Genomic DNA, 24,926 nt, shown 5'->3' on the forward strand with positions numbered 1-24,926 from the left:
AAAGCCTCTTCACCTATAATTACTGAGCCTCCTATTTTGTCGTAAGTCAGTACATTCCGGGTATGGTGCTCTATCTTCTACAACACTCAGGTATGGTATAAGTTTAGTTTTATATCTTAAAGCTACATTATCTCTCCATAGCATCCTATGCAGATACATTTCACTTCATTCCTTTTCAATCTGCAGTAACTTCATTCAGGGATCCATAACTTATTTACATCTTTGATGAAAACTTCTGTTTGCCAAGGGAAATCCCCTCTGTCTTAAATATTTTAACATTCATAAGACATATTATACAGAAATCTCAGACCTCTTGCCTAGTAAGCTCCCCAATTTCAGACATTTTAGAGCCATCACATTTAGTTTGTGATTTTATAAATTTTAAAGAAGCAGAGAGATCCTTGAGGGTGGATGTCAAGTCTGATAATTCTCTTTCGCAAAGCTGGAGCTAGTTCAATGCCATACTCAGCACATATTTGTTCAATGAAGAAGTAGTTTCTAGTCAATTCTGTGTCTTAATATTTGAATTGTGGTTTGGGAGGGTTTGTTTTCATGGAAGTGGTAGATAAACAATCTGTTCTTATGAACACTACTGAAATGATCTCCTGACAGGAGAAAGAGATGAGACTGGAGAGGTGTATAATGGTATGAGGTTGGACAACAGGACAGGAGGAGAGATGAGATTTAAACTGGAGAATTGGAGTAAGAATGAAGGACTTAACATTTTTGATGTTAGGATAGCAAATAGAACTGAGTGACAAAGGGAATGGCAAAGAGGAACAGACGTGGTGGCGGCTGTGTGTGTGAGCGTGCGCGGGTGTGTGTGAGAGACGGGGGGGTGGAGAATGAGTATTAATGAGCGTGGAAGGATAACAGCAGGCAAGGGGGTATTGAAAAGGAAACAATAGAATAAGCTCCATGAGTAAAGTAGTGTGGCTCAGAAGGACAGAGAAGAATTGTGGCTGATCCTGAAATAGAGAGGAATGTACAAACCTCGCCAAACTGAATGCTCATGAAAATAATGAAGGAATGGAAAAAGAGATTGTGTTTTCTGTGAATGACAAACAATGAGTTCATTTAAGGAAATCTCAGAGAGAAATATACAGGACAGAAGATGAACATAGGAGAAAGGAAATTGGAAATGCAGCTAGAAATGAAGAAGATGTAGAAATCCTATGAAGACTGGTAAAAGGGACTAGAGAGTAATACCCTAATTAAACGAATAGATGTGAATCTTCATTATTCATTTGCTTTGAAATGAAAGATCCGGTAAAAATGAAGGTCTCAGAAATGAGGGTAGATAGCACTGTGAAACCAAAAAATATATACATAGTTAAGACAAAAAAGGTGAAAATAGTTCTGTCTATTTTCTAGTAACAAGAATAAAAATCAAAGTAACCTAGGTCAGTATACATATTTCAAGAAAATTGAAAATGGCAAAATTGTGAAACAATGGTGTCTTTCCTCAAACATCAGCATCCTCTTCTAATAGCACAGCCAGATCTTCTTCAGATGACAGCTGCAGGGTCTTTGACGGTTCTATTGACAGCAAGTCCACTTTGGGGGTCTTGGAAACAATCTGAAGTGTTTATTTTTTTTTTCCATTTAAAATTACCTGGACCGAAAAAAACTTACTTGTGGAGTTTAATTGCCAATGTCTGCTACATAAATCTATCACTTCGCCTCTCAAACATCTTTGTTTTGTGTTCTCTTTTCCCCTTTTGGATCATTACACTTTTCCAGTACAACTGCCTTAAGCCTTTTTAAGCCAATACATGATATTCTTCCCTGCTCCAAACATTTCAAGCTGTGAAATCTTTTTAAACACCACCCAGGTGCAATAACCTTAAGCACATGAGTAGTTCTTTTGCCCCTTAACACCCTTCCCAGTGTACCTTGTATTCAAATTGTGCAAGTATGTGACAGTTCATCAAAAGACACTATATGTTCCCAATATCTTCCTGTGACATTTGGGTTCTCTAGAAATTAGGGAAATTAATGTACCACTTATAAAATCATAGACTGTTGGAACTGGGAGGGAATTTTAGACATCATGTAGTCCAACTTATTATGAGTCATTTGTTAACAGTTCCAAGGGACACATTCACAACAAGGAATATGAACAATTAGGGCCTCTTAAAAAACTCTAGAGTAAGAAAAATTACAGGATTCCCCCAAAGAAGGAAATGAAGCTAAGTGTGCTAATTTGGACAGATGCTTGAACAGCATCTCCAACACATGAAGGCACAAATGCAGGGCTATGTTGATTCAATACAGTAGATGAGACTTCAAATCAAACAGAGACATTTATTAAGCATAGTATCATGATTAAGATATGCCCAGGGTATCAGCAAACTAAAACTGTGTTCCAGAAATATGAGAGAAACAGAATCCAGCTGGTAGAGAAAAACCACAGTCCACACGAATGGTCAGTCAAGTTTCTTCTAAATCTGTAGCCTAATGTGCTTGGCACTCAAAATGTTACAGACAAACTATATCACTTAATAGGTTTATAAAGAGCTTTAAAAAAAACTACCCAGTTTATATGGAATAAACTTGCTAGTATCCCTGCAGAGCTCTAGGGTAAGAACCAGACTTCTCTAGTTCCTACCGAGGTCATTAGAATTTATTCAAGTCAACAATTACATTTTCCCCACATGAACTTGACAATAGCCTGGAGCTTTGTATCGTGGTCTAGTTTTGATCGACAAGGTTGGATGTGGAGAAGGTCTGTCTGAGCCTTTTCCTGCAGGCTTTCTTTGGGAAAGTGCTCCCAGGGTCTCAGCCCAGAGAAGTCCTCAGTCGACAAGCCCCAGCTCCCATTTTGCCTTCTCTGTGAAGCCTTTGCTGACCTCTGAAGCCCAGGCTGGACAGGTAGAATTAAAGTCTCTCTTCTTGGGCCCTCATAGCTCTTTACTGAGGAGCAGTAAGGCACTGGTTCCCTGGGAGGTGGTGCTCCCTCTGTGTAGAATTTTGGAAACTGGTGAGGAGATTTTGTTTGTTGAATGACAGCAGGCACTTCTAGCATTTAGTGGGTGGAACAATAGCAACCCTTTCATAGCCATTGTGATTGACGTACGTTTCTGGCACATAGCAGATGACCAATATTTGCTATTTTCCCTTCCTTCCTTCATTCGACAAATACTGATTGACCACCTACCTTTGGCCACCATTAGTTTAGGTGCTGGTATATGAAGGAGTGAACAAAAGAAACAAATTCCCTGGCCCAGAAGAGGTTATATCCAAGTGGTAGCACACCATGTAGTATCACTATTCATATGACTTCAGTTGTTCTAATCACATTTAATTATAGTTACTTGAAGGTATGTGACAGTCTGTGTGCCAGATTATATGCTCCTGGAAGCAGAAGTCGCGTTCATTTACTTCCCTATCCTCAGCAACTAGCATAGTCTTCTGCCTATTGTAAGCCTTAATACATATTATCAATTGGATTGGATTATCAGATATTTTCTATATTAAAACTTTAAACATCAGAAATTATAAGACTTAAAATTAAGTTTAAAGGCAAAAACCACTCCTAATGGATGTAGTGAGGATCTAGAACATTCTGTGCATGATGCCATAATGTTTATTGATGGCCCAGCCTTTCTTTTGCTTTTCTCCATCTTAGACTGGGGAAGAGGATGCCCTGCTCTGGCCCTACTGTGGTGATGTCCTTCCAATGAGGTGAGGAGTCCGTGAAGCCAGAGTAAGGGTGAGGGGGCAGGTGTTCACTCTGAGCCTGCACAGCCCCCTTCGGGATTGTGTTCAGTTCTCTGCCTGACCTGCCCCATGCCTGATTCCGGGAACTACGCAGGCTTCTTTCCTGGGTCTGTCTTGTTGGTGTGCACGCCCCTAGATCCAAAGGGTGGCCAAGGGAGAGTACTTTGAGATGTGGATGGAACTGTGACATTTAGCTAGGGCACTTGCATGCATGCCCATGAGGTCCCTGTGGTGCCAGATGGAGCTGGCAGTAGCAAGTCAAGGGTGCAGGCCACAGGTAGCTCATGTTCTGGTGTAGAGTTCTGAGAAATCCCAGAACCACAATGGAAACTCTGCAAAGGTAAATGGATGAAATAACTCATTTAATGGTTCGTTATCTTGATTTGTAACTTTTAAATATTTCCATGGGTGGCATGCGTGTCTCCATGTTTAATTTGTCCTGGGTCCCACAAATGTTAAAGACAATTCTGCTTCTGGGTCTTCTCTTTAATTGAGTTGGAGTACATACAGGTACATATGTGTTTATTTTAAAGATGCTGCTTACAGAACATCTCTCATCTTATTTATTCTAGCAGGAAAAAATTAAAAAAAAATTTTTACATATCTGTAAGAGTATTATTTCTTTTTGTGCCATTAATCTAAACTTTTATTTTCCATTAGGTTGCATATGGGATTTCAAATTTCAATAAGATCATTATATGTATTTTTCTTTTGTGTAATACATTTCCCCCTGAGGATGAAAAAATCCTCTCTGTATATTGGTAGCTCTATTCTTGGGTCCCAGCACGACAATATATTTTGTGGCTCAAGATATCCTTAATATCATTGGGGTTTTCTGTTTGAATTTCTTTGGGTAAAATCTTCACAAGTGCTTCTTTAAGAGAAAGAGATATGCTCATTCGTTTGTTTGTTTTTTACACATGCCCTATCCTAGAATATTTTCTCTGTTTTACATGCAAACTAATCATGAAACAAAAAGTTCTTGCCTGGCTAGTTTCCAGCATTTATGATTTTTATGTAGCTGTTACAAATACTTTGATATGTAATGGTATAATTTGTGCTGGTCTTTATGTATTTCCTCAAGATATTTTCATAATACTTATTTTAATAGGATAATTTTATTCCTTTTTATTTGTATGATATATTCTCTTTTTGATGTATGCTCAGAGTTTAAAAATGTATATTTCGATTTATTCATTTTGCATGTAATATATATCATATTATAGCTTATTATTGCTAATATCTTTTCCTATGTATGTAATTACCAGTAATGCTCCATAATTTTCTATTTTTAAGAGGTTATTTAGTTTTGTCTATTTTAACAACTTTCTGTTAGTTCTAGCATATTATATTAATGTATTGAAATAATTGTACCTGATTATCATTTTTAAAAAATGATAATTTTTAATGGCCTTTGTCTTGTAATTCATGTGGAAATCTTAGCCTTTTAGTGTTATGCATATTGATTCTCTCATATGAATTAATATACTCATCTGACTGCTCTCTAGCTAATGCAATCAAACTTATCCTTCAAAATATAGCCCACATATCACCTCTGTCTTTCACATTCATTTTTTCATTTATTCAATAATTCAACAAAACTTGTCGACTGGCTGTTATGTCACATGTACAGTTCTAAGTGCTGGTGATACAATAGTGAGTAAAAAGAAACAAGCAGTCTCTGATCCAGGGAGGAGAGATATTAATCTAGTAATCACACTTTCCAATCCATAACTTCAAACTGAGAAAGGAGCTCAGAAGTAAAGGAGCAGGGCTCCATGAGAAAGATACTGAGGCAATCAGCCCTAGATCACAGGGCAGTAACAGCACATCCAGCCCAACAGTCTGACAATGAAGTCCAACACACCTCTGATAGATGATTTGCAAAGATGGGAGTGATAACTCCCCCCATTTCTGTATGCAGGCCTGTTTGCACTGTGACTATGCTACTCTTCCCGTGAAGAGTGCAGTCTATTTTCTATCTCCTTGAATCCGGGTTGGCTTTTTGGCTCACTTTGGGCAACAGATTGTGTCAGGAGTGACATTATGCAAGTCCCAGAACCTAGGCTTCCAGAGTTTTGCAGCTCCCATTCTCGTACTCTCGGAATGTTGGCTGATCATTACCACGTAACGAAGTCTGGTCTGGCCTATTGGAAGAAGAAAGGCTGCATGGAAGAGAACAGAGGCTCCCAGCCAACAGCCAGAACCAGCTACCAGACACATCAATGAGGTTCTTAGACCATCGAATCTTATCTAGTCACATGCTGTCAGGTGACTGCAGCCCCGTGAGTGACTTCAGGTGACACTAGCAGAAAAACCACCCAGATGTTCGTAATCCAAATCGCTGAGCTGCAGAGTTGTGAGCAAATAAATGATTGTCCTTTTAAGCCACAAATCTTGGAGTGGTTCGTTACCCAGCAATAGATAATGGACACAACAGCGTTGTGCACTCTGCAGTACTTTTAAATTGAGGTCTGTTAACTGTGGGTATGCATGGAATGCATACTTGACGAGTTGTTAAGATCTATAAAATTTTTATGTATTTTTTGTTGTTATTTTGATGATAAGGTAACAACATTTTATGAATTAATCTTTGATATGGAAAAATTATTATAGGAATAATAAATATATGCCTATTTTCAGTGATAATTCATTCACATTAGAAAGACATTTGTGTTGAATAAGAATTTAGTTTTTTTAATTTTTAAAAATTGTTCATATTTTTATTAAATGAATTAATATATGTAACATTCTTAAACTACATTTGGCATACCAGTGTTCAATGAATAGAGCCATAAGTATCAGTAGTAGTATTATTCACTTGACAAATATTTTGAGTTCCTACTATGTGTAAGGCACTGCTCTAGAAAGGTAGAAACAATTATATGCTTTTCTTTCCAGCTTTATTGAGGTATAATTGACAAATAAATATTGTATATATTTAAGATGTACAGCATGATGTTTTGATATACGTATACATTGGGAAATGATTACCACAGTCAAGCTAATTAACATATGCATTACTTCAGATGCTATTTTGTTTTGTTTTTGTGGAGAGAACACTCAAGATCAATTCTATTAGCAAATTTCAAGTATACAATACAATATTATTGATTGTGCATTAGATCTCTAGATCTAGAGATCTGTGCGTTAGATCTCTAGAATTTATTCATGCTGCATAACAGAAACTTTGTACCCTTTGACCAACATCTCCCCATTTCCGCCATCCTCCTGCCCCTGACAACCACTATTCTACTCTCTGCTTTCATGAGTTCAAGTATTTTAGATTTCACATAAAAATGAGTTCATGCAGTATTTGTCTTTTTGTGTCTGGCTTATTACACTTACTGTAATACTTCTAGGTTCATCCATGTTGTTGCAAATGGCAGAATTTCCTTGTTTTTTTAAGGCTTAACAATAATCTACTATATATGCAGCTCACATTTTCTTTATCCATTCATCTGTTGATGGACACTCAGGTTGTTTCCATACCTTAGCTGTTGTGAATAATGCTGCAATGAACATGGGAGTGCAGACATCTCTTCGAAGTACTGATTTCATTTCCTTTGGATATATACCCAGAAGTGGGATTGCTGGATCACATAATACTTCTATTTTTAATATTTTGATGAACCTCCATACTCTTTTCCAAATGCTGTACCAATTTACACTCCCATGAACAGAGTGCAAAGGTTTCCTTTTCTCTACGTTCTTGCCAACACTTATCTTTTGTCTTTTTGATAATAGCCGTCCTAAAAGAGGTGAGGTGATATGTCATTGTGGTTTTGATTTACATTTCCCTGATAACTAGTGGTACTGAGCACCTTTTCATATACATATTAGCCATTTGTATGTCTTCTTTGGAGAAATATCTATTCAGGTTCTTTGCCCATGTTTTAATTGGGTTATTTTGTTGTTATTGTTATTGATTTGAGTTCCTTATATATTTTGGATATTAACCTCCTATCAGATGTAGGGTTTGCAAGTATTTTCTCCCATTGTGTAGGTTGTCTCTTCACTCTGTTGATTGTTTGCTGTGCAGAAACTTTTTCCTTTGGTGCAATCTCACTTATCTATTTTTGCTTTTGTTGCCTGTGATTTTGAGGTCACATCCAAAATATCATTGCCCAGACCAATGGCAAGAAGCTGTGTACCTTTGTTTTCTTCCAGTAGTTTTAGGATTTCAGATCTTTAAGTCTTTAATCCATTTTGAGTTGATTTTTTAATATGGTGTGAGATAAAGTCCAATTTCATTCTTCTTCTTGTGGCTATTTTCCAACCACCATTTATTGAAGAAATTGTCGTTTCCACATTGCATGTTTTTGGAACACTTGTCAAAGATTCGTTGACTGTAGATGCATGGATTTATTTCTGGGCTGTCTATTCTGTTCCATCTGTCTATATGTCTTTTTTATGCCAGTACCATACCGTTTTGATTACCATAGTTTGTAATATATTTTGAAATCAGGAAGTGTGATGCCTCTAGTCTTGTTCTTGCTCAAGACTGCTTTGGCTATTTGGGGTCTTTTGTGGTTCCATTAGAATTCTAGGATTGTTTGGTCTATTTCTGTGAAAAATGCCATTGGAATTTTGATAGAGATTGCATTGAATCTATAGATCACTTTGGGTAGTATGGACATTTTAACAATATTAATTCTTTCAATCCATGAACATGAAATTTCTTTCCATTTATTTGTGTCTTCTTCAATTTCTTTTATCAATGTTTCATAGTTTTCAGTATATAGATCTTTCATCTCCATGGTTAAGTGTATTCCTAAATATTTTATTCTTTTGACTAAAAGGATTATTTTCTTATTTTTTGGATAGTTTATTATTAGTATATGGAAACAACTGATTTTTTAATGTTGATTTTGTATCTTGAGACTTTACTGAAATGGTTTATTAGTTCCAACAGGTAGAATCTTTTGGATCTTTAGGATTTGCTATATGTAAGATCATGTCATCTGCAAACAGAGGCAATTTTACTTCTTCCTTTCTAATTTGGATGCCTTTTCTTTCTTCTCCTCCTTCTCCTTCTCCTTCTTCTTAATTGCTCTAACTAGGACTTCCAGTACTATGTTGAATAGGAGTGTTAAGAATGGGCATCCTTTTCTTGTTCCTGATCTTCAGCTTTTTACCACCCAGTATAATGTTGGGTGTGGGGTAGTCATATGGGGTCTTTATTATGTTGATGTATGTTCCTTCTATACCTACTTTGTTGAGAGTTTTTATCATGAATGGATGTTGAATTTTGTTAAATGATTTTTCTGCATCTATTGAGATGATTATATAATTTTTATCCTACATTCTGTTAATGTGCTGTATTACATTTATTGATTTGTGTATGTTGAACTATCCTTGCATTAAAAGGATAAATCCTACTTGATCATGGTGTATGATTCTTTTAATGTGTTGTTGAACTGAGTTTGCTAGTATTCTGTTGAGAATTTTTGTATTTATATTCATTAGGTATATTGGCCTATAATTTCTTACAGTGTCCATATCTGACTTTGGTATCAGGGTAATGCTAACCTCATAAAATGAGTTTGGAAGTGTTCCTCTTCTTTAACTTTTTGGAAAAGTTTGAAAAGGACTGGTATTAATTCTTTATTAAATGTTTGGTAGAATTCACCAGTGATGCATCTAGCCCTGGGATTTTCTTTGTTGACAGGTCTTTGATACTAATTCAATCTCCTTATCCATTATTGATCTGTTCATATTTTCTATTTCCTTGTGATTCAGTCTTAGTACATTGTATATTTCTAGGAATTTATCCATTTCTTCTAGGTTATCCAATATAGTGTTGTATAATTGTTCATAGTAGTCTCTTATGATCCTTTGTAGTTCTGTGGTATCAATAGTAATGTCTCCTCTTTCATTTATGGTTTTATTTAAATATTCTTTCCTTTTTTCTTTGTTAGTCTAGCTAAATATTTGTCAATTTTGTTTATCTTTTCAAAAAACCAATTCCTAGTTTTATTCATCTTTTCTATTATTTTTCTATTCTCCATTTTATTTACTTCTGCTCTAATCTTTATTACTTCCTTCCTTCCAGTAAATTTGGGCTTAGTTTGTTCTTCTAATTCCTTGAGGTGTAGAGTTAGGTTGTTTGAGATCTTTCTTTTTTCTGAAGGTAGGCATTCATCACTATAAACTTCCCTCTTAGAACTGCTTTGGCTGTATCCCATAAGTTTTGGTATGCTGTGTTTCTACTTTCATTTGTCCCAGGGTATTTTTTTGATTTCCCTTTTGATTTATTCTTTGACCCATTGGTTGTTCAGAAGCAAGTTGTTTCATTTCCACATATTTGTGAATTTCCCAATTTTCCTCCTGTCATTGATTTTTAGTTTCATACCATTGTGGTTGAGAAAGATACTTGTGAGTTCAGTCTTCCTAAATTTATTAAGATTTATTTTGCGGGCTAACATATGATCTATCTTGGAGAATGTTTTGTGTACACTTGAGAAGAATGTGTATTCTGCTGCTATTGAATGAAATATTCTGTATATGTATGTTAGGTCCATTTGGTCCAAAGTGTTATTGATTTTCTTTCTGGATGATCTATCCATTGTTGAAAGTGTAGCATTGAAGTCCCTTACTATTATTGTATTGCTATGTATTTCTCCCTTTAGTTCTGTTAATATTTGCTTTATATATTTAGTTGTTCTGATGTTGAGTGCATATATATATTCTCCTGTATTTTTAAATGTTGTTTTTTTCTCAAGGTTATGTTCTACTTTATATTCTCTTCTCCTTAAGTACTCTCTCCTGGGGAATCTCAACATGAACAGAGCACTTGCTCATGGTGCCCACATTTATATCTCCACCCCAGAGTTCTCTGAATTCTAGATTCTTTTATCCAACTGCCAATTCTATATCTACTCTTAGTTCTCTCAAAAACACAAAAATTCAAAATCTCAAAATAAAAACATATGACATTTCCATTTCCCTAATCTGGCACCACAATTTAATTGTGAAAGCTAAAGACTTAAGTGCTATCCTTGACTCTTCTCTCTTACTCTCAAATCCAATCCATTACCAATCTCTCAGTTTTAACCCCTACATATTCCTAAAAGTAATCTATTTTTTTCTATCCCAACTGCAACCATCCTAATTATGTTACTGTCCTCACTCTCCTAGATTCCTAATAGATTTCTAACAGATCTCAACTCATCTATTTTCGACCACCTTGACTTTTTTCTCCACACTGCAACCAGAGTATTTCCAAAATATAAACCTGACTCTACTAATAAAAAAAGCTTGCCACCATCAGTGAAAACTCCTGAACTGCAATCCCCAACAACTAAAAAAATATTCTACAGTGCATCTGTGGATTGGCCCCTCAGGCTTGATCATCATACTCTTCACGTCTAGACATGCTGGCCTTTTCTCCTGTCTTCAAAAATATCAGAGTCCTTCTCTTAACACCATGGACTTAGATGTAGGCCATTCTATCAGTCTGGACCTCCCTCCCCTATGCTTTCCTATTTAACCCCTTCCCATTCTACAGATTTCAGGTCAAGTGTTATTCTTTCTTTTTTATTGAGATATAATTTACATATAACACTGTGTAAGTTTAAGGTGTACAATGTGTTCATTTGATATATTTACAAAGTGCAATATGATTACCACTGTAGCTTTAGCTAACACCTCTATCACATCATGTAATTATCATTTCTTTTTTGTGGTGAGAACATTTAAGATCTAGTCTTTTAGAAATTTTGACTAGACATTTTTCCATAGAAGACATCCAAATGGCCAACAGATACATAAAAAGATGCTCAACATCACTAATCATCAGGGAAATGCAAATCAAAACCACAATGAAATAACACCTCATTCCTGTTAGAAGGGCTATCATCAAGAAGATAAGAGACAACAAGAATTGGCAAGGATGTGGGGAAAAGGGAACACTTGTGCACTGTTGGTGGGAATGTAAATTGGTTTCAGTACGGAGGTTCCTCAAAAAAATAATACTATCATTACGATACAAATCAGTAATCCCACTCCTGGGCAGATATCCAAAGGAATGCAAACAGGATATCAAGAAGATATCTGTTCTCCCATGTTCACTGCAGCTTTAGTCACAGCAGCCCACATATGGAAACAACATAAGTGTCTGTCAGTGAATGAATGGATAAAGATATGGTATGTGTATGGAATGGAATACTATTCAGCCATGATGAAGGAGGAAATCCTGTCATTTGCAACAAAATGGATGGACCTTGAAGGTATTATGAGGGAAGACAGAGAAAGATGAATATTTTACATATCATCTATATGTGGAATCTATAAAAGAGACTAGAAAGGTGATTACCAGGGGCTGGGGGATGGGGGAACTGTGGAGATGTTGTTAAAGGTACAAACTTGCAACTAGAACACAAGTTCTGGAGACCTAATGCAGAGCACTGTGATTATAGTCAAGCGTTATTCTTTCGCGACATTTTCTCTGATTCCCACGTGCTCCCGTTTAAGATCTTGCCCCCTTGTTCTGTGATCTCATAGAGGGAGCCCCGTCTCCTGCCTTTTGAGTGCTTCTCTCAGTTTGTAGTTTTAGATTTGAAAATGTGACTAGTAGATTAGGCCCCCATGTGGAAACAGAAAGACTGGATTGCTTGGATCACCACCAGATTACCAGACTTTAGTGTTGTCGTTGAATACAATAGGTGCTAACACATGTTTTTTATCGAATGAATACAAAGAATAGATGCAAGTATATTTATTAAGAAAAAAGTGATAAGACTTCCATAGAGGTTGGATGTAGATGGTAAACTCTTTCCAGCAAGGAAAGCCCCCAAACCCAAGTTATTAACTAGGTTATTAACCACAAAGATCATGGATTCTCACTGTGTATTTGGATGTAGATAGTAAACTCTTTCCAGCAAGGAAAGCCCCCAAACCCAAGTTATTAACTAGGTTATTAACCACAAAGATCATGGATTCTCACTGTGTATTTGGATGTAGATAGTAAACTCTTTCCAGCAAGGAAAGCCCCCAAACCCAAGTTATTAACTAGGTTATTAACCACAAAGATCATGGATTCTCACTATGAAAAAGAAATAAAAAAGAACAAAAATCTATGTAGCACAACATTTAACTCATCACATAGTTTTAAGTCTAATTTAAAAAATTATGCTAAGTAACTACGTGCCATCTCTGCTGAAGTTGTAACGTTTGCTTTTCTTTTTTTTTTTTTTTAATTTTTTGTTTATTGCAGTAACGTTTAAAATGTTGAACCTGCTGACTCTCAATGCCTAGTTCTGAAAATTTGTCCAGAATTTCACTTTGGAATTACATTTTCACATTTTGTTTTTCAGAAAGTGAAAGTGGGGGAAAAAAACAATGGAAAGAATATTTCATGAAATCTTCTCCACCTGCTATTGTTCAGGCAAAGGAAAAGAGAGAGAACATGGCAACATAGTGACAGTGAGGTTCAGGGAGCTGAAAAGAGACAGTCCTAAGAGAAAACAAGCTTAGAACAGTGGGTGTAGGTAGAAGACTGGAGAGAAAAATCACCAACATGAAAGGTAGGAAGAGTGTGTGTAAATGTGAAGAGAATCTCATTGAAATAGGACATGCTTAATAGAACTCTCTTGAAGGAAAGAACAAATTTCTTATTTTCTGCCTGCCTCTAAGAATGTTTTCAATGAAAGTCCTAAAAGAATAAAGAAATGACATTGTGAAAAGCATCCTGAGATTTTTCTGAAGAATATTGCCAGATAAATCCAAGGTGCTATTAGAGATCGTACTGACACAGTTTACAAAATAGAGCAAATGCCGAAGGATAGAGCCACGTGCACAAAAATGTATCCTTATTTGTAACCCAAGGATAAGCCACGTCTCCAAACTGTCACCATCAGGTTTGCAAAAGTGGTTACAAATCACTTTGCAAGGAGAAATTGTAGCTTAAAGGTTAGATTAGCAGGATCATTCTGTCACATGGCAAGTATAAGCTAAGTCAGTGGAAATGTTCCTTTTGCTCACCCTTATATTTTACAGACTTTGTGTCATATTTTTATTTTTTTAAACATAAAGAAAGTTCTGCACTCATTGCAGAGTTTCCTGGCTTCAGGTTACACAGCAACTGTTAGACTAGAAGCAGCAGTGGGTGTCAAGCCTTTAAACTTTTGGAGTTAAAAATTAAATAATGCGAACAGATGCCTGAGTTATACTTCTAATGAAGTGGGGTGAAGAGCCCTGGAGAGGACTAGCTTCTGACTGAGGAGAAGGCAGGAATGTCCACATGGCCTTAAGTCACTGGAGCTAGGGTCTAAGGTGCCGGGAACTCTTGCTCAGAGACTGGCTGGGGGCCCCAGGGCCTCATGATTGACCACTCTGCTGAGCAGTCAAGGGCTTGAAGATCAAGGATACTCGGGCTTCTCACTGCCGCTGTGATTCCACAGCTCCCCCTCTGTGATCTCTTTACACGCCTCCCACACGCCCAGCTGCCGCTGTAACAACACAGCACAGTACTCCGTCTCTGTGTATGCTCTTTCTCAAAGCCCAGAACCTTCCCCCACTGTCCTTCCCACCAACCCACCAACATCGCACCCTGTGTACCCTCCCTCTTCCCCAGCACCCCACACCCCAACACTAAATTCCCCCATCTCTAGCCTTTGTTCAGCTCAGGGATCAACTCTGCAAATTTTGCCTCTTCTCATCCTTTAAGTTAAGTCTTTGGAGCAGGAGGCCACTGTATCTGTCTAGAGGAGGGAGAAGAAGACCAGTGGGTCAATTGCCAGTAGCCACAGCACATACTGACATTCACATCTCTCTGTTTGCAGCCACTGCTTCAAAGAATATGGCACTTAAAACCAGGAGTTAGGAAGTCTGGATTCTCCCTTAAGTTGGCTACTACCTGGCCTTGTAAGTGCAGAAACGTCACTAGGCTTATCTCCTATCCCTACCAACTAGAGAATTCTCCAATTCCCAATTGTTCCTCAGGTCTCAGTTCTCGCCCCTCCACTCTCCCAGCATAACTTGTTACTCAGGTGGACTTGCCACAGAATGGGGGCCTACACGTGTGCTCACCAATTCCACCAGCTTTCCTTCATCTCCCTGTGGCTCACCAGGTGGACTCATCTTTCTTTCCATTCACTTCTCCCCGGATCCTTCAGTCACTTCAGTAATATTTTTTTGAGTGCCAACTATGCGCTAGACTTAATTTCCGGGTATAAATTAATAAGAAAAATAGTTGTATTTTCTGTCTCCCCAGAGCTTATAGTGCAATGTGAGTGTGGCAGACAATAAACAAGAAAAATGTTAAAAATTATAAAATGAAAAGTGCTTTGAGTGAATCCAACATGCTGGCAATCTCTTCTTATTCCCATCACGTTCTCTGAAGCTTGAGTTGTAGATCTTGTCACTTAATGTAAATCGGCATTGAGTTTGAGACCCAAATAATCGTGGCATCTTCAGATTGCAGAATCTACATTTACACAGCTAGGATCTTGGAAAGACTCTTCAAGATCAGAAATTTATGAAAAGGCCGAGCAGGACTGTGGACTTCTCTTAGATTTCCTGAATGTTCAAATCATATTATGTGTAGGATACTGTTTGGAAACAGGTACAGGCCTATAATTCTCTCTCTCTAACATACTTCAAAATGCATTTTTGAACACCATATCCCACTTATTTTGTCTTCATGGTGCATACATTCAAGGTTTCCAGTTTCTGGAACCTCTGAGAAATGTTATATGTCGGCACTTCAAGAAGCCCTCATTAACTCCCCATTAAGGAGAAGAAAGGAAAAAGCTGACAGAAAAGCAGAAATACAGCTGGAACCAATGAGCAAGATCCAATCAGCACCCAAGGCCAGCTTGGGTTTGCCGGCTCTTTGAGTAGCTGGTTCTCACAGCATTTTTAAGTTATTCACTGACTATTGTAAATTCTTGGTGGAAGCCCTAGCTTGGTCTGGGTTCTGATGCTGCGTCATTAATAGCCAGCAGCCTTGCAGTGTGGAGGTAATATCTTGCAAGTCAATAGCAAGAGGCAGCAGAATTGAAGAGCTTTGAGGGTCTGGGTCCTGGGCACACAAAAGGAAGATCCCTGGGAAATGCTCCAGAGAGTTGTGGGGCCTTTTCAAAGTGGGCAGATTTCTGGAATTTGGGAAGTATAACCTTGTTTTGTTGTCATAGGCTGTTGAGGCTAGATATTTTTAGTACAGATATAATTTCTTTCTTCTTCCCCAAATTTCCCTACAGTGTGTTTGGGAAAGGCATCAGTATCAACTCCCCCTCGCATTTCACTGAGTGTGGTTTCATAATCTCCCCAAGGTCACAATGCAGACATGGAATCTAAGCCTTCTCGCTTGAGGGGCCATGTGCTACCTGATCAGTCCTACAACTTTGGTAAGTCCTTCCGAATAATTAAATGAGCGTCGGGAAGGTGGACAGGCCCCACGGAATTAGAGCTACAATATGCTTTTCCAAACTCTCCCACCGTGCTTTGCAATCAAATCAAACTGCTGTTCATTTCGGGACTAAGGATGCAATGTTCTGGGAGGCAATGTTCTCAGTCCTGTTCCCAGTGGATGAGTCTCCACGGATCACAAATAGCACAGCTGATGTTAATGGTTGCTTATCACCATGCAGCTTCTCAAATAACCTGCCAAGTCAGCAGGAGCTCTTGGGCATGAAAACATACGTTCTCTGTTAGACGGTATTAACACTCTAAGAGCATATACTGTGGTGGTTTCAGACTCGTTCAGATGTCTGAGCTCCTGATGCGGTGTGGGACTGACCCTATGAAATACTGACATGTGCAATTCTGCCAAGTGGACTGGGAACAAAAGTAGAACAATATAACATGTGTGCTCTATAAAATCATAGCCCAAGTGTCCGTGAAAATAAACAAGCTGAGCCTCGTCAGTTTCCAGGTTTTTCATTAACTATCACTTGCTACTTATTGACTTAATTCTGATACCACTCATTATCAGTAATGGTAATAGGCATCAACAACTGAAGAAAATTTACGGAAGAAAAACTTAAACGGGAGATTTCTACACAAAAGTTGGTTACACTTTTTCTTTCTGTAAATCAGGAGGAGACCACCATTACTTGATTTTTCTGGAAAAATAGAATATCACAATCTAACTCTCAAAAGATATATTTTGGGGCCATTGCTTTTGGATCCAGTATAAGTAAATTTGACCTCAGGAATCTTTAAGAATATAAAGAAGGGTCAGTTTGAAATTTTTATTTTTCTCAGGATCTCAATTGTTTGTTAATTAATTGTGTTAATAACAAAAGTGAAAGGAGAATTCTTAACCTGCTTAAGAGTCTCAATTTTCCAAGCACTTTAGACACAGTTATATGTGTCATTTGCAAGCTGTTGACTCCAACATCTTATTTGCTGATTGCTAATCTTTGAAAAGACATTGATCTTTAAAAAGATATACTAAGCTCCACTTTCTGCCTCTGTTATCCTCTTTCTCTGCCCCCTTCCTCCTCTCCCCTTAGAAGAATCACTACTCAAACCACAGGGCTTCTCAGAAGACAGTTTGCAATCCACCTAGTTTCAATTTTCTCAGCATATGTTGCAGTTTACATTTAAAATGCAATTCACAATCATGTTACAACCTATTGATTTGTTAACTGGAAAACTTCAAAGACTGTTCAATCTAGTCTATACCAATTGTTAGACTGCAAACTCTGTGCGGGCAGGAGTCATGGTAATTCTGCTCCCCGTGGTGTCACCTGTGCCTCACACACACTATTGGTAGTGTCCTTGTAATAATAATATTACTAACAACAGTGATAATAACAACTAAGACACATAGTGTTCGCTACATCGTAAATACTCTTCTAAGCACCTGAAACACATTAATACTTAATTCTCAACAACCAGTGAAGCCAGTATTATTATTATCCTATTATTAGTATCCTTATTTACAAGTGAGAAAACCCAGGCACTGTAAGGTTGAGTGACTTTTTGAAAGTCGGTAAGGGGCAGAGCAGGATTCAAGAGCAGGCAGCCAGGCTTCCAGACCTGTGCACTAACTATCACAATATACTGCCTCTCGGTGCAGGAAAATAAAGTGGCACATCTTATGGGAGAATTTTATTTGATCTCAGCTCTTCTCCAACTGCTCTCCTATTTGCATGACATTTTTATACCTTTCCTAGAGCTTCTGCATATTTTACCTTGTAATCAAGTTTTCAAATGACCAGGTTCTAAATCACTGCAAACCTTTCCATTTTTCCAAGAGCCATGCTTTGCATTACCCATAAGTCAGACCCAGTTTTTACTTATCTGATTTGAATGATGTTGATGCTGGTAGCTGATACGCTGAAGGCTTTAGTTACCAGTAATTTCAGGCCGAGGACAACATCCCTTGTAGGTTTTCAGATGGGTTGGTCTCTACTCTCCAAAGCTTAACTGGCATAAAAAAAGTTATCAGCTTTAATGAGTAATTTGTACAGCTACTTATAGCCCTTTTTATTTGATTTTAAGACTTTGCACCCTAAAGCTATTATGGCTGATGTTTTATGAAAAAATAACACAACACTGGAGTTTGAAATCCTAAAAAAGCAAAACTCAAGATTGCTCCTCTGTCACTGTGAGCGTTCTCTAACTGCTTTCTCACCCAGTAATAATGGAAAGTATTTGAACAGCTCAAAAAATATGTAGTGGGGTCACAAATTTACTCACACTCATCTTTCTCGTCAAGTGTCTACCTGTTGGGTAGAGGAGAAAACAAAACAGCTTAGCCTAGTCTGATATAAAACAATGTGAGAAAATAATTTTATCCGTTTCTTTAGGTTTGACTTGATTCTTTGGAAAACTGTTCGGTGTTTCAGATTCCTTTACGTTCTCCTTGCTCTTTTCCAAGATGGCAGCCAAGAGTATGCAGTAAGGACCACAAGAGTTTGGGAACTGAGAGGGGTGGATGGGTGTGATGCCTGCTGTGAATTTAGCTCCACTACCATTTGGCTCAGCCAGTTCTAATCCTAGATAACCCACTGATATCTGGTATTGACATCTTTGGTAAATAAACTCACAGTATATTGTTTCTGAGGGTCTTGGGACTTTTGAAAACCCCGTCTGATGACTTGGCCTCCCCTTGGCCTTCGTAGGTTTTGAAGACTCCTCTGAGTCACCGCCATATCTGTCATCTGGCGCCTGGCTCATGCTGACCACCCCAAAGCCTCTGCTATGGGGTTACCTTGCCCTGACCACGGTGGGCTCCATAACAGGCTCTGTGGCTTTCATCTTAATGTCCATGCCACACAGGAAGCAAAGAACAGTTAGCAAACTCGATGTTCACTGTTTCTGGCCATGCCCACTTGAGTATGTTGGGGCCGTCTGACATGAGCTCAGGGCCCTCTGTACCAAGGCTTACCCCAAACAGGGAGCTGGAAAAGAGCCCCTCTGCTCTCCATGTCCCCCTCAACCAGTGTTACTGACCTCCTCCTCATGCTGGGGTTTCAAGCCCTGCACTGCAGAGACCCACATGTGTATCTGACTGCCTCCCACTCTAAACCATGTCACTCTTTTTCTCCCCCCAAACAACTGGACATTTTTACCTTCCTCTTTTGGCCTGGGTGGGATAATCCCATAAATCGTATCTTCCCCTGCTCCATCCCTGAGACTAAAGTGATGGGGAGAGAGAACCAGCTTACTGAAAAGAAAACATGAAGAGGGAGGTCATTAAAAGTAATACTGCAGTTGGAAATGTGTTTTAGCTAATGGGGGCATTTACATATCATTTTTTATGAATAGTTGCAGTCAGAATTACATTGATTCTGAAAATATATGGCAAGCAGTGAAAATGGTCATTGTTTTTTAGAAACGATATGGCTTTATGATTTTAACTACAAAATGATAAAGTTGGTATGATTTATTCTCAGTACCCTGAAATCATAAGTTGTTAGAACTATATTAGGAAAGAACTAATATTTATTGAACACTTAGTATGTTCTGGGTACCTTCAGACAGTTTTTTGTATATTATCTCATTTAATCCCCATAAAAAACTTAAAATCATTGAGCGGGCTTGAATGTTTTAGGAACAGGGATTTGTAAAGACAGAAAAGGAATGCATAAGTAAAATTGCTAAATTACGTTTACAATTAGTCAACCGTATCAATTTCAGAGGTTAAACTTTAATCTTTTTGAGTTGGAATCACCCGTGTTTTAATTAGTTGTGGCTTATTAGTGCAATATATGGTGATGACAAAATTACATTTTCAGCAGGGTTATCAGAAAATGCTTCAACATAATATATAAAGTGAAGTACTTATAATTTTGGCTTTTTTTGTGTTTAAAATAATATTTTATTTTAGATTATCCTATGAGTTGGGTAATGATCTCCCCATTTTATTGATAAGGAAACAAGTGCAATAAAGACAGATAATCTGACCAGGAACACAGGTTAACCACTATTGGGAGGCAATTTTTCATGGATCTCTAGCATTTCTGCATTTCTTATAGGCTGAGTATTTTGTTCTGGACCATCCTTTCAAAGATATCTTTATAGTGAATCATGTTGGGAGACACAGGTAATGGTCTCCTTCCAGAGAAAAGGTTGGACAATTTGTTTGCTTCCCGTTGTAAAAGACTGGGGTTTCCTAAGCTCAGGGTCCCTCTCCTGGAACTCAGCTCACCAGGTATGCAGGTATCACCTGGTCTTGGTTGCACTGCCCTATAGGAATTGGAAGTCAGGGAACTAGGGCAAAACCACGATGACACTGTAGCTATTGCTATTAGTAAAACATTGTCCTTTGTCTCTGACCCAAGAGTCTCATGTCTTTTGCCAGCATCCTTGAAAGTTGTTAGCTTATATGTAGGGTAAAATCTCAGAGCCATCACTGTTCCTGACATCCACTGTAGGGAGAACTAGAATTCAGGGTTCTACACTCCTATGCCTGTATTTTTTCCACTTTACCATGACCAGACTCAATTTCCTGCCTTCCTCAATTTCCTGCCTTTTTATCTTCTTTCCCAGTCTAGCATCTCCAGAAACTCTAGGCCACCTGTGTTCTCCTTATTATAAAAGACTGTTCACCTAGAATAGGCTACTCACCACCAAGCCTCTGAAAATTGTCCTTTCCATCGCCCTCACTGGCTTCTCTTTACACTAGGATAAAAATAATATAATATACAAAAATATTGAAGACTGATAACTTATTGCTTCATTTTGGTGAGTTTAATGATTTTTAACCAAGAATGCATGAAAACAATGCTTTCATCTAACTGGAATATACAAGAAGGTAGAAGTGAAGGAGAAAGACATTACTTTAGGAAGCTTCTCTAGATCTCCTTAAATTTTGTAATTCATATTGCATAGGTGTCATAATAAAAACAAGATATTATTGGTGTCTAGTCCTTTTCCTTCCCCAAACCCCAATGATCTTCTTAACACACCAACCAGAATACTTTATCTCTATTATAAAACCCTTTGGCTCCCCACCACCTCGGGATAAAGTTCAAACTTATTTGCCTGATGTACAAGGTTCTTCTTGATCTGCTGTCCTCTTTCCTCAACTTCTTCTGCTTCCTCTGATTCATATCTGGACTCATCATGCTGAACCACAGCCCGTTCCCTAAACCTATGAGCCCCTTGATGTCTCTGTGCCTTTGTGTGGAAGCTCCTTCTTCTTCTTCTACCTGCCTATTTCCTGCTTACCTTTTTTTTTTTTGAAAGCCGTTTTATTTATTTATTTATTTATTTATTTATTTAAACTTTTTGTTTATTGCAGTAACATTGGTTTATGACATTGTAAAAATTTCAGTTGTACATCATTGTACTTCTATTTCTGCATAGATTACATCATGTTTGGTGATGGGTTGTAATTAATATTTTGGTGGTGAACATGATGTAATCCTGCTTACCTTTTAGACGAACTCTTCTTGGAAGGCTCCACTGAGTATTGGTCCTTCTTCTCTGCCCCCACTGAGCTCAATGTTCCCTTCTACTCTAACTCTTACTTTTCGATCAAGTTGATGAATTGCAGTATTTCCCAACTTGAGTTTTCCCAAAGCACTACGGGTGGCTCACAGCGTTCAAGAAAGTAATGGTGTCCATTCAGCAATAAAATAATTAAGCTGTCAAGCAGTAAAATAATCATATAAGCCTTTTCTTCCTTTTAAAACCAACTCATTAGAGAGTTTCCATGTGTGGATTGATGATCATGAGAGGCAGTTATTGAAGATCAGTGACAATGACAGAGAGTCAATAATTCGGATGTTTTATTATTCAGCCAAACTCTACAATCCATCGTATGGTAGTGACCATTATACAGCTATAAATTGTATGTTTTTCTTATTATAGGCCATATATTATTTAATTTAAATCCATAACAGGCTTGATAAATTCTATCCAATACAGAAAATCTGGTTTTGAAATTCAACAAATTAATAGGGAGATACAAATAATGCTATCTACAAATTCACCTCTACATGGATTTCATAAGAGCTATTAATCACACTCATGTGTTCCAGTGTCTCATAGTGAACTTCAAGATAAAACCAATACTTCAAAATCCAATGTTAAAAAGAAGCCATACTGATGATTATTTCCAATTTGATTTTTTACTTATTGGGAATTAAGACTATCCCCACTCACAATATGTTATTTACAAAAATGCTCTTGCAAATAACGGCTCTAAAACCTGTTGATTTTTTTTTTAAGCACAAAATGCAAAACTACCAAATATCAGATGCTGAAAACAGTTTATGCCTTTTTAAATAGTGTTTAACATGAAATTAAATTTTATATTACATTTTAGTATACATTTAATTCTCAAACCAAACATGTCATAATTAAATTTATGTGTTGACAGCTTATGCTTTTTCTTATGAAATTTAAAATGAAACACTTGTGGTACGTGTTAAATGGAAAACAAGTCAAAATTTATCTGTACTTAATTTGGATATTATTGATGCTCTTCCTCCAGATATCAACATGATTCCTGGAGTTATTTACTTTAGGTCTTTATTCAAAAGTCACTTTGGCAGTGAGGCCATTCCTGCCCTCTCTTTTTTTTTTTTTTTTTTTTATGGTTTAAGCCTATAGGTTTTTTTTTTTTTTTATTGATGTTTTAATAGTTTTTAACATTGTGAAATTTTGGGTTGTACATTTCTGCTTGTCCATCACCATATATATGTCTCCCTTCACCCCTTGTGCCCACCCCCTACCCCCATTGCCCCTGGTAACCACAATACAGTTTTCTCTGTCCGTGTGTTGGTTTATATTCCACATACGAGTGAGATGATACAGTGTTTGTCTTTCTCTTTCTGGCTTATTTCACTTAACATAATACCCTCCAGGCCCATCTATGTTGTTGCAAATGGGACGATTTTGTCTTTTTTTATGGCTGAGTAGTATTCCATTGTATATATATACCACATTTTCTTGATCCAATCGTCAGTCGAGGGACACTTAGGTTGCTTCCACTTCTTGGCTAGGGTGAATAATGCTGCAATGAACATAGGGGTGCATAAGCCTCTTTGGATTGTTGATTTCAGGTTCATTGGATAGATTCCCAGTAGTGGGATGGCTGGATCATAGGGCATCTCTATTTTTAATTCTTTGAGGAATCTCCATACCATTTTCCATAGAGGCTGCACCAGTTTGCATTCCCACCAGCTGTGTATGAGGGTTCCTGTTTCTCCACATCCTCTCCAACATTTGTTGTTTTTTGTCTTGGTGATTATAGCCATTCTGACGGGCAGGAGGTGATATCTTAGTGTTGTTTTGATTTGCATTTCCCTGATGATTAATGATGTTGAACATCTTTTCATGTGCCTATTGGCCATCTGTATATCTTCTTTGGAGAAGTGTCTGTTCATTTCGTCTGCCCATTTTTTGATTGGGTTGTTTGTTTTTTTGTTGTTCAGTTGTGTGGGTTCTTTATATATTATGGAGATCAACCCCTTGTCAGATGTGTGTTTTGCAACTATTCTCTCCCAGCTGGTGGGTTGTCTGTTCATCTTGATTCTGGTTTCGTTTGTCTTGTAGAAGCTCTTTAATCTGATAAAGTCCCACTTATTTATTCTTTAGTTTCCCTAGTCTGGGTAGGCATGTCATCCGAAAAGATTCCTTTATGACCAATATCAAATAGTGTGTTGCCTATATTTTCTTCTATGAGTTTTATAGTTTCAGGTCTCACCTTCAGGTCTTTGATCCATTTTGAGTTAATTTTTGTGAATGGTGATAGCAGATGGTCCACTTTCATTCTTTTGCATGTGGCTGTCCAGTTTTCCCAACACCATTTATTGAAGAGACTTTCCTTTCTCCATTGTATGTTCTTAGCTCCTTTGTTGAAAATTAGCTGTCCGTATACGTGTGGTTTTATTTCTGGGCTTTCAATTCTGTTCCATTCATCTGTGTGTCTGTTTTTGTACCAGTACCATGCTGTTTTGATTACTATTGCTTTGCAGTATGTTTTGAAAACAGGGATTGTGATGCCTCCTGCTTTGTTCTTTTCTCTTAGGATTGCTTTAGCTATTCGGGGTCTTTTGTTGCCCCATATGAATTTTAGTATTCTTTTTTCTATTTCCATGAAGAATGTCATTGGGATTCTGATTGGGATTGCATTGAATCTGTAGATTGCTTTAGGTAATATAGACATTTTAACTATGTTTATTCTTCCAATCCACTTGCATGGGATATCTTTCCATTTCTTTATGTCATCATGGATTTCTTTCAATAATGTCTTGTAGTCCTCATTGTATAGGTCATTCACCTCCTAGGTAAGATTTATTCCTAGGTATTTTATTCTTTTTGATGCAATTGTAAATGGTATTATCTTTTTGAGCTCTCTTTCTGTTAGTTCATTATTAGCATACAGAAATGCAACTGATTTTTGTAGATTGATTTTATACCCTGCAACTTTGCTGTAGTTGTTGATTATTTCTAATAGTTTTCCAATGGATTCTTTAGGGTTTTCTATATATAAAATCATGTCATCTGAAAATAGTGAGAGTTTCACTTCTTCGTTACCTATTTGGATTCCTTTTATTCCTTTTTCTTGCCTAATTGCTCTGGCCAAAACCTCCAGTACTATGTTGAACAGGAGTGGTGAGAGTGGGCAGCCCTGCCTTGTTCCTGTTCTCAGAGGAATGGCTGCCCTCTCATTTTTAAGTTGCAAGACATCTCCTACTGTTCCTCCCCAGATCTTCCTTCTGGGGTTTAGTTTCTCCTTAGCACTTTCACTCTCTTCCATACTATAAATTTTACTTTTCAAAAACATCATAATT

Source organism: Ceratotherium simum, chromosome 32 (assembly GCF_057802395.1).
Source record: "Ceratotherium simum simum isolate JZ-2026a chromosome 32, ASM5780239v1, whole genome shotgun sequence".
In the NCBI taxonomy this organism is placed as follows: domain Eukaryota; kingdom Metazoa; phylum Chordata; class Mammalia; order Perissodactyla; family Rhinocerotidae; genus Ceratotherium; species Ceratotherium simum.